Consider the following 15,473-nt stretch of genomic DNA (forward strand, 5'->3'; position numbering starts at 1 on the left):
TTGTATAGCTTTTATTTTGGAAAGAGCCATTTCTCTGGAATAAACTCTCTTTTCCAAAGATGAGTGATTTCTCGATCAGAGATTTATTTTTTTTATTACTTTGTTGCTTCAGCAACATAAAATTTAAAAAATGTAGAGCGGAATGTGGAGCGGAAAATATTCTACAAATTTACTGATATCAGATGGAATGACCCAGGTCGTGGGAAAATGAAAAACATGTACATATTTAACAAAACTATTTTCTGAGTTTTAATCAGAGTTCCCTGGATATGTTCCCTGTTTTTGTTGCGCAGCTTGTCATATTTGTTAAACTCAGCATTAAAGTTGGAAGAAAAAAAAGCTTTTCTTTATTTTTGTGGCTAAAGATGAAAAGTATTCCTGGTTTGTTTTGCAATATTGTAAAATACAACTATATATCATTCACAATTCAGTCACTAGCTGTATTTTGAAATGGGGCATATTTCAAAAGTGTTTGCTCGAATACTGGATATTTCTTTCGTATTTTAACTTGTCAATATCATTTCTTAATGTATCGCTCCCAAATTACACATCCTGATTCAGTTTGATGATACAAAAGACCCCTAAAAAATTCAGGATTTTATCTTTAATAGTTTTTGACATATTCATGTTAAAACTAGAGATGGACCGATCCGATATTACGTATCGGTATCGGTCCGATACTGACCTAAATGACTGGATCGGATATCGGAGAAAAATAAAAAATGTAATCCGATCCATTAAATATCACGAAAGCACCTCACAAAACTTGCAACACGCCGTAACTCACCTCAGAACGTTAGCACGTCGGAGCAGTATGCATCACGTGATAGAGCGGCTGTGGCATGCGGGACCTGTCGGTGGTCTGGATAGCATGTGGAGCTTCGCTAGCAACCTGGCATTTCATCTCCGACAAAGTTATCCCCGAGAGAAGTAAAGCAAGTGTGTAAGTCCATCTCTGAATGTTTGTAAAGCATTCCTGCCTTAAGCTTAACGAGCGACTGCCTCTCGCTCTCCGGCTGCTACTTCAATCGTGAAACTGCTTAAATGATCAGCTGATCGGCTTTTCTGTCGTGAGTCCATCTTTGTTTTTGGCCCACTTTGCACCAGAAGAGGAAACCAGCGGCTGAACAACAGCAGCACGTTTAAGCTTGATAAGCTGTTGTTAGAATTTATTTATTATTACTTTCTACTCGAGGATCTTTTTCTACGTAGCTGACGCTGGTAACTGTGCAGGGGCGGATCTAGCAAAGTTTAGCCAGGGGGGCCGATAGGGCATTAACTGGGAAAAGGGGGCACAAAGACATACTTTTCTTTCTTATTCTCATTTAAAATGTCGAGCTTTTAATAAATAATTATCTGACACACAAAGTTTTAATTTGATGTAAAATGAATAGAAGTCAATTACTGTATATAGTGACTATTAAGTCTAATATATATACCCTAGTAAGCTATAGTGCTTTTTCCTTTGGGAAGGTACCATCTGTGCAGTCTGCAATTTTGTTGAAGAAAGATGTTGAATCTATTTAATATTTCTTGAAAAATAATTGATTTCTGTGCATTTTTTTTCACACTGCATCAAATTAAGGTTGATTACGTTGATTAAGCATCATGAGGTGGCGCGTGAGGGGTGGTTCCCTATTTTTTATTTATTTATTTTTGTTGTTGCTGGGAGTTGGAACCCTATTAGTTAGGTTGCTTAATATTTACGCTAAGTACTCTTTAAAATACCAGAATAGGGAGGATGGTGCAGGTTTGAGTTTATTAGATTGATCAGTATTGCTGAACTATGAAATATTTTTTTTGTATACAGGTATAACAGAATAGCTTTAGTGTAGTTGTTGTTTTAAACTTGAGTATGAACTTGCAGACTTGCAAAATGCAGCAAGATATTTAAAAAAACAGTTTTGTTGATTAAAAAACACTATATCGGATTCATATCGGTATCGGCAGATATCCAAATTTATGATATCGGTATCGGTATCGGACATAAAAAAGTGGTATCGGGCCATCTCTAGTTAAAACACTGCCGCAGATTTGTGAAAATAAGAACTGAAAGTGGGTTGAGGAAACATGAAAAAAAAGGATATATCTTAAAAAAGCATTTGCTGAAAAAAGCAAAAATTCCACAGCAGTTGTTATTTATGTTCAAACTTTGGACCACTACGTTTGTATGCAAATCGGAGATGAAGACCAGTGCTGATTTGAGATGGAGTGACCCAGTAACTTTGTCAACTTTCTGCATCTTATCAAATCATAATGTTGCGCTATCTCTTTAAAAGTTTAAATAAAAGCAGACCTTTCAGAATGATAAAGATCCGAAACAAACAAAAAACCACCAGAGAGAAAAAGAAACCTCACAAGTGGTAAAAAAAAAAGTTAAAAACTCCATCCATGTCATGTCGTCTCCAGTTTTGATCGGTGACACTGGTTAACGTAAACAGAGGGATAAAGTAACAAAAGGGGTTCAAGACCCCAGTATAGAAAAACAAAACAAACGGCTGCTGTAACAGTGATTTTGTGTGCTGCCAACAAGACATGCAGCTAAATCAATATGCTGTGAAGGTTAGACTTACAGTACTTAAAACCTCTATTGATCAGTAGGCCTTTAGGCTTCCATAATTCACAGTGACCCCGGTCCATCTGCTGGCATCCCTTAAGGTCTCTGCAGGGAGGAAGATTTACACAACAATGGAAACACGCATGAAATTTGGTTACTAAGAAAACAAAACGTGCATCCAGTTTTTTTTCATCTACTTTTAAGTGTAATTAACCAATGAAGCTCATATAATTGGTCTTTTCTGATGTGAACTGTGAGGAGGACGGTGGGCCAGAGAGGCTAAATGGGCTGGATAGACTTCACTCTGAATCAGTGTCGATTGTGAAGGACTTTGTGGTGCACTGTGAACGACGATCAGACAACAGCTTGCTGATACCATCCCGTTTTGTTCTGTAGCCTTGTGTGTGTGCGTGCGTGTGTGTGTGTGTGTGTACTGAGCTCTCCACAAACTGGGCAGCTCTCTTTGTGCAGTACTTGTAAGGCTGCAGCCACTGTTGGGTTTGTTTTGTTTATGCACCTCTGTGTTTTCTGGCTCATTTATGCTTTATTTTGCTCTTAATTTTAGTCCCTTGCATTACATTGGCTATTTGCACCTGCTGTGGTGCCTTTTTTTATTCATCAGTTTTGTTTGTGTGTTGCATTCCTTTCCTGTGACAAATGCTGGTAGCGTCATGCCGATGAAGGTGGCTGCATTTGAAATGTCCAATCAGATCTTTGCAGGGCTATCGAGAGAAAAAGAGTTGACGGAATTGATTGTTGGTTTTGACTTAAAAGCTGTAGTTCTCACCTGGGATGAGGGTATTTCTGTTAGCTAATATACAGCACCTTCATGTGGCTATGCAATATTGCAGTCTTTTAAAGGACATTTGAACAGAATCGTCACTTTTCTTTGGTTTTACTCCTTGTTCTCTGGATGTTTCTCCTTATGTTGTGTCTTCAGCTGAGTCTGTCCTCACTATTGTCTCTTTGTGGATGCTTGTTTTTTATTTTACTCATTTAGGCTTTGGATTTTCTTTATTGTTGCTTATTTGGCCTGCTTTAGCATTTTTCAATTTGGTTCCTCTGTCCCCTTCCACTACAACTGATATCCAAACACCAGCAATGTATTTCAGTGTGAGAAGTGTCACCAGCTAAAGAAAAGAAAATTGAAAATAAGTCAGAGCAGCGGGCCATCAGATTTTACAGCTTCCTTATAAATAAATCCTGAAAATACACTAAACACATGACTGATCATCAGCATAAGAATTCCTAACAAAGGTGTGATCTGCAGCTTCTTATTTCAGCTTACTCGCACTGCAGTGATGCACTGGGTCTTCTGCCAGTCACATCCTGCTAGAAAGCCTCAGTTTCATACTGAGGCTTTCTAGCAGGATGTGAAGCATTTCTGAAGAACTGTTGTATTAACACCTTGTTGGCTTTGCAACTGTTGGCACAGTTGCTATGATGGGGTTGCCAATACCGACAAGCAAGTGTACAGTTAGGACTGTGGTCTGTGATGCAGGGCTTGTGTGGAGATTTGAAGAATGTGGGTAAAAGAGGTGCAACACACTGCCGATAACGTACATCTTCTTCATCTGGCGTTCAGTTGGTGCTGAGGGGTCCAAAGTGTGCCGAGAAAATATCCACCATACAATTTCACCCTCACTCCCAGCCCGGACTATCGATACCAGGCATGATGGATTCGCTTTAATATTATTTATGCCTAATTCTGACCCTACCGTCTAAATTTCACAACAGAAATTGAGACTGATCAGACCAGAGAACGTCTTTCCAGTCTTCTGTTCTATCATTTTGGTGTGTGAACTGTGGTGTTCTTGGCTGACAGGAGTGGTACTCGGAGTGGTCTTCTGCTGCTGCAGCCAATTTGCTTCAAGGTTTGACATGTTGTGCGTTCTGCATACATTGGTAGTTACTTGAGTTACTGTTTCCTCCCTATTAACTAAAAGCAGTGTGGTCGTTCTGCTCTGACCTCTGACATCAACAAGGCTTTGTCACCCAGGGAATCAGAGAATTGCTGTTTTCCCATATTTTAGACCATTCTTTGATATACCTTTATTAGTCCCACAAGGGGAAATTTCATAAGGCTGCTGACCTATTGGGTCCTGTAGAGTTCTTTGTAAACTCTACAGACGCTTATTTGGGAAAATCACTACAGATCAGTGTTTTCTGAAAAACTCAGACCAGCCCATCTGGCACCAAGACTAGATGTATAAGATATAATGTAAAAGATGTAACTAATGAGGTGGCTGGTGAGTGTATATTAGAGATCAATTTAAGGGTGTGTTAACTCGTTACTGCGTAATCTTGAAATACATCAAAATAATACCTCATGCTTACAGAGCAATCCTTTTCACTAATCTATAATCTGAATGTCGTGCCCCAAATGTGTGTGTGTGTGTGTGTGTGTTTTTTAACATTTTACATGCTAATAAATATTGGACAAGCCCATGTTACATTTCTCAAATGCCTTACTCCCACTCTTAATCTCCAGTTTTCAGCAGTGATTTGTCTGTCTTTGTCTACCTTTGACACAACATACAAATCCTTAAATGCCAGCAAGGTAGAAATCATATCAACTTTTCTAGAGAGGCTGACATTTAAAAAAGGAAGACATCTGGGCACACAGGCAGCAAGACATCACGATCGCTGACATTGTGCAGCCACAGGTGCAGTTAGATGTGGGTGGACATTTTCTACTGTTTCTCTTTCTGCCGCTCAGTATCAGTGTTACTTTTCAGGAAGTTCTGGGTCCATGCAAGCAATCAATTAACAACAAGACACATTAGAACATTTGAAACACTCAGTACTTCCAGGAGATCTGTCGTCCAGACTTCACTTTATATTTGATTTACATTTGAGGTCTGTTACCAGATCTGGTGTAGACTATCAGATTACATGTTAGGTAAACAATTTAGTCATAATCGGCCGTCTCAGGACTTCATTACATTCCATTTAATCGTAGTTAATTATGTTATACAGTCCAACAGTTCATATAAAGCTCACATAGAAAGCATTCTACTTTTCTGGCCTCGTTGATTAATTTTCATGAACTCATCACTGGAAACACTTTTTTAATATGATTGTGTAAACATTCAACAAACAAGTCTAAGGAGCTTGGAAAGAAAAGCGTCAGGAATTCTTTAATTTTCCTTGAAGATGTTTCACCTCTCATCCGAGAAGCTTCTTCAGTTCTAAGAGCAGCTGGTGGAGAGTCACAGATTTTAAGCCCCGTGGGAGCGTCCCAAAGAGGGTTGTGGACCCCTATTGATCCTCTACCTAATCACATGAGCCAAACAGGTGTCGGTCACAATCAGCCAAGGTTTCGGGTGAACCCATTGTGAAACCTAGCCCCACCCATGTGATTTACTGAGGTCAAATGGCCCAGGATTGAGGTGTCTCTGGGAAGGGATCTCAAAACCAGATTATGGATCCTTATAGATCACATCCTGGGCCATTTCCCAATAGGTTCACCCAAAACCTCGTCTGATTGTGACCCCCATCCTTAGACTATGATGACCTCGATGACTGAGAACCTTCATAGACATTCAACAAACAACAGTCTTGCTCTTTTGGGTGTTTTTATATTAATAATATTATAATTTTACCATGCTTGCCTGAAACAGCTCTTTCTTGTAAATGAGACACTGAGTCTCAGTGAGATCACCTGTAAGGTTAAATAAATCAATGAAAATGACTATGGATGTGAACATTAACATGCAGATTTTCACCTCTGTAAGTCTGGTCAGTTTTTCTGACTAATCTCAGTGAAATGTTACAAATCAGTGTTTAAGTAAGAAAAACGTTCATTCCTGACACAATTTCCACATTTTTCATAAAGCTGGAACAACTTTGGAACCACTTTCCTTGCAGTGCTATAATTATCTAACAGTTATCACATTATCACCGTTATCGAGCTGATAATGTGTGGTCCAGTTACCTGGACCCGCACTTCGATGAGTATGTATTTGTACACTCCACAGTGGCAATTACTCTGCGTCAGCAGCACCTCACGCTGAGCACACACCAGTCAATAACCAGGTTTGATTTGACATGTAGCGATAGGGCTGTATAAGAGGACTTGTGTGTTTTTGTTTGATAGGCCACTATGTGCCTAGCGCTGCCTGACAGGGGCTGTTTAATTCAACTCCTACTACCATCACGGTCAACAGCACCAGGACTCTGTCTTTCAGCACCATTACACACACTAATGGAACTGCATGTAATATATCCTCCCTACGCAAACCTTTCTCCCTCCTCCACATGCCGTCTCCAACACAAAATTATCACTCTGCCTTCTCACTCCTCCGTCTCTTTCACCTGCCTCACTGAGTCTGCCACCCTCCCTCCACTCGTCCCCTGGTCAATCTCTATCTCTTTGTTGAAGAAAAACGCCCACCTGCTGTAGTTCCTCTTGAGTGCTGAGTGGGAGAAAGTACAGACTCCAAACCAACTTGTTTTCAGTCGTTCTGAAGTCTGTACCCGTTGCGTATCATTTCCAAGTTCAACAGCAGACATTAGAGGGCTGACAAAGTGCCTGCAGGTAAAACAGTGTGTGTTTGGAAGTTTGTCTTTGTGGCGGAGGTGTGGTCCCGGGCGCGGCTGCAGGGGAGGAGTGGTGCGGTGGGCGGTGCTGGAGACGCAGGTGAGAGCAGCTGATGGCGCTTTGGACTGATGATGGTTTCCTTCCGTTTTATAGCGAGACGGGAGAGGAGCGGAGGGGAGTGGGAAATCAGCTGAGACCGACAGCTGTCAGACTGTGGTCGGTCATAACACAGGAAACTGTAAATAAACGTGGCGTCTGGAGACAAAGACCTGTGCGTGTACCTGTGTGTAGTGCATTTCACAGTCTTCAATGCACTTTGCCTCCTTTTTGGCTTGTCAACGCGTTTCTGATTGTCTTATTGTCAAGTGTTTCTTTTTAATCATTACATTTATTAAGTCCCCCAAATTCAGTAACAAAAGTTTATTTCTTTGCACTTTTATAACATATAAAGAATACTAATATTCTCCTTAAGAGGGCTGTATTGATTTGTACTTTTTCCAGTTCCAAAATGAATATATTAATACAGGTCAAGTCTGTTCCCAAGCATTAAACAAGATATGGGAGAAACACTCTTTGACCATGTTACCCTTGTTGCATAATATGACAGTGTGTTTGAAACACAACAAGCACTGAAACCAGATGATCAGAGAGAAGTCAGCCAGAGCGCAAAGAAATAACAAATGTCAGGGAAAAATGTTTATATTTTGTGGTTCTGAAGGAAGAAACACATGTACATTGGAATATTGGATTTTTAAATTGGTGAACATCTTAAAAATTCAATGTCTCTTTTAGCTGTAATTTGAAAGTATTGACAGGAGAGTATATTTCAAAGGAATTGTTAAGAATTTTTTTTTTTTGTTGCATCATTTGCATCATTCAATGGGTGCAGGCAATTTCAAGGAAGCGATTCTGCAGAAGCAAATTCCAGATTTGAATCCATCAAAAACAGCCAAGCCGAGCAGGAGAGTAACTGGATATGTAACGAGACGTTTCTATAAACCTGAATAATCATCAGTGTGTATAAATAAAACAGTTTTGGAGAGTTATCATTAGGTAAGACCAACCAATTTTCATCCACTATATAGTTGGCATAAATGCTAATTAGCCCATTATTAACTTTAGTTGATGATCCAGTGCACTTGCTTTGCTTGTGCGTATAAATTGCCAGTGGTTGAGGATCGTGTGACCAAATGTAATATGGATTTTCTAACAGCCAGCGCAGAGCATTTTATAACGCTTGTGTCCTTGTGTATGCTTGCTATCGCATCTTTGTTGGCTTTGACGATAAATAAAAGTGCCAGCAGGCATTCTGTCCAAGAATGGGTTCGTGCAGATGGGGTGTTTACATGTGCTTTACCTCTTCAACAGTGTTGACAGCCACTGTTTTATCATTATTTGAACAGTATCAACATACGATACATTTTTTAGCTCATAAAAACATAGACAGAGCTTTTTAAAATAGGTGTCCAGAGCGCCAACTAACACATGTTATGTTTTGCCCACAGCAAACCCTGTTGGAAGCATGTTCCCACAGCCATGGGCCCGGTGGGATGCTCCTGGTTGTCTCTGTTGATTGATCAGTGCCATTGTTGTGTTAAAGGAAAATTATTGTACTCTCAAAGCATCACAGCGCTGATGATCAACAAAGTAATTGGTGAGATTTTGGAACATAGACCCACTGATAAAAATAGTTCCACTGGGACATCGACTAGGGATTTGCCAGATTATCAAAGGTATGAAAAACAGCCCTGCTACAGTTTAATAATGAAAATGAACACATGGTGCCACCAACGGTGGTCAAAGATTGACCAGGAACTGGGTACTAAGTATCCTATTTCACATGGTTAATTCTAGTCCAAATAAATTAATCCAGTTTTTTCACAACTAATCTGATCACATGACTTCTCATGTTTTTCCTTCTATTTTTGTTTCAGCTGCTGTATTTCAAGATTCTATCAGATACCTTGTTGGTCACTGAAGCACCAATAGAGTCCAATAAACTGAACTGTCACCTCTCACAAATCCCACACTGGAGACTGGTCTTGAACTGTACAGGAGAAATTGTGCTTTTTGAGCAGTTCAAGCCAGGAGCAACCTACCATAGAAGACAAAGCCAGGATTTATCCGTCACGGACCAGCTGGTGAGATCAAAGTTAATCACCTCAAAGCTGCGGTGGTGCAGTGTCGGTCCTACTGATGCCATGTCAGCAGGTTACCAAGACACAAGTCTGACACAATCTTTAACCATCACAGACATACTAGGCTTTTTAAGCATGTTTGATTTCAGTCTGCACCTGTCACGCAGCACCAATGCTTATTGATGGCCTGCAATCAGCACTCTTGGAAACACATAATAAGTATTGGTGTTACATAGAATCTTGTACTTTTAACATTTATCAAGCCATCAGCAACCTGTCCAGGGTTAGGGCTAGTGTTGGGTGGTTATATGCTATAGTCAGTGTTGGGGAGTAATGGAATACACGTACCTGTGTTACGTATTTAAAATACAAAATATGAGTAACTGTATTCCGTTACAGTTTAAAAAGGTGGTATTCAGAATACAGTTACAGTTGGGCTGTTCCCCTCTATTTTTGGTAATTCCACGCCGGTGGAAACCCAAACAAAACGCTCATAAAGATGCTCTAATGTCTGAGTCTCAATCTCGCAATCTCAATCTTCACAGACGTCAGAGCAGAGGGACAATTTTCCATACACTTCTTTTGGGACCTGCAAGCGACTGGAAATCTTCTTACAACCACAGGTACCACTCCTGGGGGCCATTAACAAGAATTCAGGTTTAAAATTCATCTGTACTGGCTTTAACTGGGAAGCCCAGAAGCTGTTTATGGTTTTAAGGTAAGCTGCAGTATAGCTAGTAATGCCAGTAATCTTGCTGTACAGAAAAATGAGAAAACTGCAGTTGGAAGGAGTTTTGTACATGTCATCATGACGAGCTTCTTCCTGTACAGAAAACAAAGTCCATATTTCTTGTGTGTCCAATGTCTGATGATGCTTCTCCTCCTCAAGTTCATTCTGGGTATGTTATTATTTCAGAAACATTTCAGGCAGCAGTTATGGTGAACCGTTCCATCTGGCCGCATGAAACGCTATCAGCCTTCCCATTTGTTTTCCCAAAACAACAGAATCCCTTATGACGCAAATCTGAATAAAAAAAAATTGTACATTGTCTCAGCCTCTGGGGCACACTGGGTAATATAACAAAACCCCTTTTAGCAAAGTTGTTATGCACCACAGCTGATTCAATAAAAACAGGAAAACAGTGATTGTCGTACCATACGGCAAAGCAGCAAATAGAGCAATTTTTAATGACTCGATGCATTGTATCTGTGTGTATATGTGTACATGCACACGGCACATGTGTGGGAGTCAGAGTTTATCTGCACCCCAGGGACAAGGGGCTATAATGGAGTATTGATGTCGCAGAGGGGTGGGTGAGAAGAGGGCGATAATTAGATTTTGTTCTCACTCTCCCAGACACAGCGTTTCTAATGAGAGCGCGCCTCTCGCCAATAATTACCTCTGTATTTTTTTTTTAAAAGCATTCTCAGCTCAGCACAGTGGACACCTGACCTCAAATAAACCCAACATTAGGTGGTGGCATAATTAGGTGTCATTAGGTGATCAAATGTGTCACAGTGCGCAGACTGTAAGCGATTACTTAATAAACCCCAATGTCCGTAATATTTGTAGTTCCCAGTCGAAGAGAAGAGCCGACAGCTAATCAGGCTTTGAGAATTTTTTTTTTTCCCTGAAAGCATCTTCAGACCTTGAGTGTTAGGTCAGGTACTGTGCCTTCGCTGCTTCTCTTACTGGGTGCTAATGAAATACTCCCTATTGGGTGGGAAGTCAAGAGGCCAGACAGTATGGCGGGCACATGAGCTGTGGAAGAAAACACCTACAGCCTCGTCATGCTTCACGCCAGAATGAATGCAGACTGCAGAAGAAAAATGGCATGTGTAGATTTATACATCAAATATAAAACGAGCATTTCAAAGGAGACCTGGTATCCTTGGAAACCCAAATTATACCCATTTTCCTAGAGTAACATCTGTTGGAAAATTTTCTAATAGCAGTTTAATGCAAAAATATGAGATATATGCCCTCTTACTTTGTTCATTACTTTGTTCACCAAATGAATGAATAAACTTTCAATCCCTTCTTAGTTTGCAAGAGTTTCCAAGTATGCCAAATTTTGTCATATTTCATCAAATAAATGGCAAATACTTACTGATTTTTGGTATGAGGAAAATGATCTAATGCCCTCCGGCTTTTCTTTATCAGACATCTAAAGATTATATTTAAAGATATGGAGTTTTCTTCTAAACAAAGTTTCTGTTTTACATTCAGTGTTGCTTACCAAAGTGCACTGTGTGGACCCCAGGGCCCAACAACAGCGCTGAATGATTTTCTTTAGTGTCCTGGGTTCAGATGTACTTGCTCATAGTCTATTAAAAAGATGGATGTATACCTATCATGAGGGCATCAATTGGTCTCCTTACTATTGTTTCACTAAAACCAACTTTAGGGGGGCATCGATCTCCCACTCCAGCTTGTCAATCAACCAAAGACCTAGACAGAGTCCACCTGACTTTATATCTGATTTAGTGCTCAGCTCATATAAAATAATTGTTGTGGGTGATTTTAACATCTTTGTAGATGCTAAAAATGACAGTCTCAACACAGCATTTAATCTATTATTAGACTCAGTTGGCTTCTCTCAAAATGTAAAAGAACCCACTCACCACATTAATCACACTCTAGATCTTGTTCTGACATATGGCATAGAAACTAAACATCTAAGTATTTCCTCAAAGCCTCCATAAAGCTAGAACATCTTACTATTCACTGCTGATTGAAGGAAATAAGAACAACTCTAAGTTTCTCTTTAGCAAATAACGTTTGAACCATTAGAGAAAAAATTACTTGTAACCATTACTTGTTTTTTCTGTTTTCTTTGTATTATTGCAGAGTCTTTACCTTACAATACAAAGTGCCTTAAGGCGACTGTTGCTGTGATTTGACGCTACATAAATAAAATCGAATTGAATTATGGAATAGACTTCTATTAATTTGGACGTTTTGCAGCCAGAGCAGGCAGACCTGCTGACATTTAGAAGAACACAGGTTTGGCTTCATTTTTTAAAGAGAGGCCATGCATGTCTTTTATATGCAGTCTGTGAGTGAAAACTATGGCTGTAGTTGTGACCATGTTGTCAGTTTTTCCAACTGTTTCATATTAGTTACAGTCCAAATCCAAGAAACTTTAAATTTCATAAAAGAACTAGAAGTTTGTTTTGGCACAATGTTTGAAAACAATGTTCCACATTAGTAGGGTTCCCAATCCAAACGTTATGATGCTAGAGTAAATTTTACAGGCACTTGCTCACACAGTTGCTAAAGGTCGGTCAGTTTTACAATGCAACTAGAGATCCTAATAAGCTGCTTATAAGAACAACCTACTAGGTCGTGTTTTGCGGGAAGACAGTCTCCTGAGTGTACATGCACACACAAACTTGGTGGTTTGTGTACCACAAACCACCAAGTTGGCCTTTTTCTCCATTACCCTCCTTAGAGACCCCATTCACACAACTTTCAGATGATTTTGATCTCGACAAGGATGCAGTGAACCAGCAAAACCACTCTTTCACATTTCAGCCCCATGGCAACTACACACACACACACACACACACACACACACACACACACACACACACACACGCACACACTACCTCATCCTATTCATTCTGCATTAGATGACTTTTGGAGATCAGCACCATTTTCGCTCTCTCCACACCTGGTCAGCTTTCAGCATTGGTTCAACCAAGGGTCACACTGTAGCATATTAATGGTGGTTTATAGACATGGAGTATGTCTCGGAAAATAAGTCACATGTGGCTTCAGGTTGAATGTTGTCAGACTGGGTGATAGTGGGACCACGCAAGGACCATTTCCTTCAAGAGAATCAGAATCAGAATCAGAATACTTTATTGATCCCTGGGGGAAATTATTTATTTATAAAATATATAAATACAGAGATATTCCCAGAAAAACATGAGAAAATACTGGGCGTACTGTGTGCGTGATATGTGAAGTTTTCAAAATTGATTTATCAATTTTCTTCATTATCCTGGTTTCCTGCCATTAGACAGGAGGAAAGAAAACAGGAGTTGAAACATTAAGAGTGTCATTTCTGCTTCCCGTCTTGGTGGACTGACGGCGGTGGGAGAGTAATAAAGCACCTTTACACTTCATTGCCTCATAAATCCTAATACATTTCATAAATGAACTGCCGCACCCGCCGCTCTCTTACTTAGCTCCCCGTGTTCATTTGGCTGCGTGACTGCAGACAGATTCATTTACCAATGCCCCCGGGCCAGTACCGCACTGCCACTGGGACCCATTTCAAATGCGCTGGAGTCACCGTTACAGGATTACAAGCTCGCGTTCCTGCATGTTTCCATCACCTCAAATCAAATGTTGCTTTAGCCGCCTTGCGCAGGTTCAGAGGCAGTGTATGTATGTGTGACTGTGTTTGTATACGTGAGCGCACGCGTGTGCTAGTTTGTTACGAGTGGGCGGAAAGATGGCATGCCTCGGGGACCGGTTTTGCCACCCTGTTTGATCACTGCAAACACGAGTTCCGCCTCTTTTTGTACCGTGAACTCAAGTGATCATTGATTTTGCGCTAGCTGGATGTGAATTCTCATCACCTCCGGGGAATACGAGGGAGTATTGAACGAGGTGTGGGATTCTAGTTTATAAGAAAGTTGGTGAGCGCCACATGTCACATTGCGTATCAGTGTGGTTTGACTCTTGAGTTGTTTTTGTGTGTGTATGTGTGTGATTTAATACAAAGAACGACACGAAGGTTAAGATAAGGAGTAATTAAGAACAATTAATTTTCCACAGTCTGTAAAATGAGCCATGAGGACACTTCTAATCTCTTCAGATAGAGATACTCAGGCTCACTCATGAGCATGGTTTCAAAGTGGGGAGGCAACAGTAGCCAATGAGTACGAGTCTTTTTCTTTTCTTCTCCGCATATAAAGATGTGTTTCTCTCTCTTTACCAGGGGGCGGTGGGGAGGGTTCGATGGCAGAGAGACATTTCTGTTTCGGCCTTGCTTTGTGAGTCATCACAATGAGTGATGAGGACTTGGCAACATTGGCACAGGCATAACACGCTAGATTTGCCGTGGAAATGTGCCGTGGCAAACCCTCAAAGAAACATCAAGGTCTTTTGCTTCCACGTGGAGGCAGAGAGATGGAAGAAGTGGGGGGGTTTGGGGCAGGAGGATGTGTGTTACAGCATAAGCTGTGGTCGTGCATGGACATCACCCTTGATGTAATTCATTTTATGTCATCAATTGTACCTCTTTGGATAGGACACTCCTTTTTTATGAATATGTTTGTGGAACACAGGGCCTAGGCTTTTAGACTCGTTGACACATTCATACCTTGAGAGTTTCATAGCCTTGAATCATCTATGGACACTTATATAAGACAGGTCTCCCCTCCCTTTTTGATTTGAAAATGTAAACTCACGTAGTGTTCGTGTTTATTTGGAACATTTCCTGCAATGGCAGAGGCTGTCACATATCAGATTTTCACAACATGATTATCATGACCAAAATAATCATAACAATGTTTGATTTTATATAAAATCTGAAAGAAATACTTTCCTTCAAATCCATGTTTACCCTCCCATACTTGTGAGCGTAAATTGTCACTCTTGTCTGTCATCTTCTATGAAATGATTTCGAAGAGAAGTGTAACACCACAATGATACCTTGCAAGTCACTGCATTTTCTTCTTTGTCTTTCCATTTTATTGGTGACAAAAAGACAAGCTACAGGGGCAAAGCCAACATAGAAGTTTAGGAGTTTCCTTTAGACCCTTTGGCTCCAAAAGTAAGTCAGTCCCCATGGTCAGACCCATGTTAAAATGCTGAGTTTAAGAACTTTCCACTAGACCTCCCCTCTGCTAATTCCGTCACTGAACTGGGGGTCTTGACCACGTTTCCATTTTACATAGAATAGAAAAACAACAAAAACTCTGCTTTTTCTATAGTGTAGATCATTGACAAGTTTATGTTTCAGTTTTGTTGAGTTAAATTCTAGTATACTGGATCTTTTAGTAAGTAAGTAAGTAAGTAAGTAAGTAAAGTTTATTTATTAAACGCTTTACATAGACAGGTAGTCACAAAGCGCTGCACACAGAGATTAAAATAAACAGTACGATAAATAGCAAAAAAGCACGTACGTATGCCTGTGTGTTACACTGATATATCATATTACCAAGCTTATATGTGTTCCGTGATTCTCATTTAGCACTTCTAACTCCCCAAACCCCC

This window comes from Astatotilapia calliptera, chromosome 22 (assembly GCF_964374335.1).
Source record: "Astatotilapia calliptera chromosome 22, fAstCal68.1, whole genome shotgun sequence".
NCBI lineage: Eukaryota > Metazoa > Chordata > Actinopteri > Cichliformes > Cichlidae > Astatotilapia > Astatotilapia calliptera.